Raw genomic sequence first — 2,358 nt, forward strand, 5'->3', positions numbered from 1 at the left:
TTTTATGGTTTTGGTTGATGCATCTACCCGATGGTCACATATTTGTCTTTTGTCTACTCGGAATGTAGCCTTTGCGAGACTTCTTGCTCAAATAATTAAGTTACGAGCACAGTTCCCAGATTATCCCATTAAGTCTATTCGACTTGATAATGCTGGTGAATTTACGTCTCAAACCTTTGATGATTATTGCATGACATTGGGCATTGATGTTGAACACCCTGTTCCTCATGTCCATACTCAAAATGGTTTAGTAGAAGCATTGATCAAGCGGCTTCAGTTAATAGCTCGCACTCTGCTTATGAAAACCAAATTACCAGTCTCTGCATGGGGACATGCCATCTTACATGCTGCATCATTGGTTCGATTGAGACCTATAGCCAACCATCAATACTCTTCAGTACAACTCGTGTTTGGACATCAGCCAAACATTTCCCATTTACGAGTTTTTGGTTGTGCTGTTTATGTGCCTATTGCACCGCTGCAACGCACTAAAATGGGACATCAGCGTAGACTGGGAATTTACTTGGGTTTTGATTCACCATCTATCATTAGATATTTGGAACCCTTAACAGGTGATATGTTTACAGCTCGTTTTGCTGATTGTCACTTTGATGAGACAATTTTCCCGTCGTTAGGGGGAGAAAAGACCGTTCCAGAAGAACGGAAAGAGCTAACATGAGTTGTTCCCACCTTGTCTCATTTTGATCCTCGCAGCATTCAATGTGAAAATGAAGTAAGAAGGATCGTTCATCTTCAAAGCATTGCCAATCAAATGCCAGATGCATTTAATGATGCTATAAAAGTGACAAAATCACATATACCAGCTGCAAATACACCTACAAGAATTGATGTTCCTGTTGGACAAAATAAAGTGGCAGCGAATGATTCATTTGGTGCACGCCTGAAGCGTGGTAGACCCCCAGGTTCAAAAGATTCAGCCCCTCGAAAGAGAAAGTCGAGGGCACAACTGAATCCAAATGAAGTCATTCAGGAAGAGAAAATGAATGATACATCCACAATTCATAATTCTGGACTTCCAGAAAAAGAAAATGTCCTTGATGAGACATCTGTCCCTGAAAAGACAGAAATACATGAAAGCAAAGAAATCTCCATAAATTATGCATGTACAAATGAATTGTGGGATCGGAATGAAATAATCATCGATGATATGTTTGCATTCGCAGTTGTAGACATCGAAATTTCAGTAAAACAAATGTTCACCAATGCATTAAAGTTTTGACGTGTCAAGGCATACGCCATGTGTTGTACAAATTGTACACATGGCGTGTGACTCAACAAAATAGGAAGAAATACCCTTGAAGGATTAAACAAGTTTTTCTTCTCATTTTGGGCAATGACAAGGCAAGTACATTTCAATCCATTGAGGATCAAAACAAGTTTTTCTTCTCATGTTGGGCAATGACAAGGCAAGCACACTTCAATCCATTACGGATCAAAGCAAGTTTTTCTCATTTGGGCAATGACAAAGTATACACATTTCAAGTTTAAAATGGTGTTAAGTGGGAAATTAGGCCATAAGTTACACCACTTCAAGTTTAAAATGGTATTAAGTGGGAAATTAGGCCATAAGTTACACCACTTCAAGTTTAAAATGGTATTAAGTGGGAAATTAGGCCATAAGTTACACCACTTCAATTTCAATATTGCATTAAGTGGGAAAATTAGGCAATGGTGCTTGGAAAGGAAAAAAATATTTTGTGGTGGTGATTCATTCTCAAAGCCTATAAATAGGCTTCTCCATCAAGGTATCAAGCATCAAGGAATTCACAAATACATTTCTCTACTCCAAAATTAGAAGAGGAATTCCCCAAATCCTTGAAGCTTTGAAACTCCAAAGCTTCCAACCATCTAAATTCCCAAGAATTCCGAAGGATCAAGAAAGCACTCTTCGTTCTTCGTCAAATCCTCCTTCAAGATCAAGCCCCAACGGCCCTTGAAGAACTTCCACCAACTCAAGATCAAGCCCCAACGGCCCTTGAAGAAAGTGTTCATCCGTTCATCCTAAGCATAAGCCCCCAACGGCCCTTTGGATCAACAACCTCAACAAATCCACACATCCAATCGTTCTTCAAGATTAAGCCCAAAAGCCTTTGAAGATCCGCTCATCCATCAACCTTCAAGATCAAGCCCAAAAGCCCTTGAAGAAATCCACACAACCATTATTCAAGATCAAGCCCAACGCCCCTTGAAGATCCATTCATCAACTGTTCATCCTTAGATCAAGCCCCGACGGCCCTTTGGATCAACAACCTCAACAAATCAACACATCTATTCTTCAAGATTAAGCCCAAAAGCCCTTGAAGAAAACCAACTGTTCATTCAAGATCAAGCCTCGAC

Source organism: the organism of the source record quoted next, unplaced genomic scaffold (assembly GCF_019419815.1).
Source record: "Pyrus x bretschneideri cultivar Hongxiangsu unplaced genomic scaffold, Pyrus_bretschneideri_v1 Contig87, whole genome shotgun sequence".
NCBI classification, from domain to species: Eukaryota; Viridiplantae; Streptophyta; class Magnoliopsida; order Rosales; family Rosaceae; genus Pyrus; species Pyrus x bretschneideri.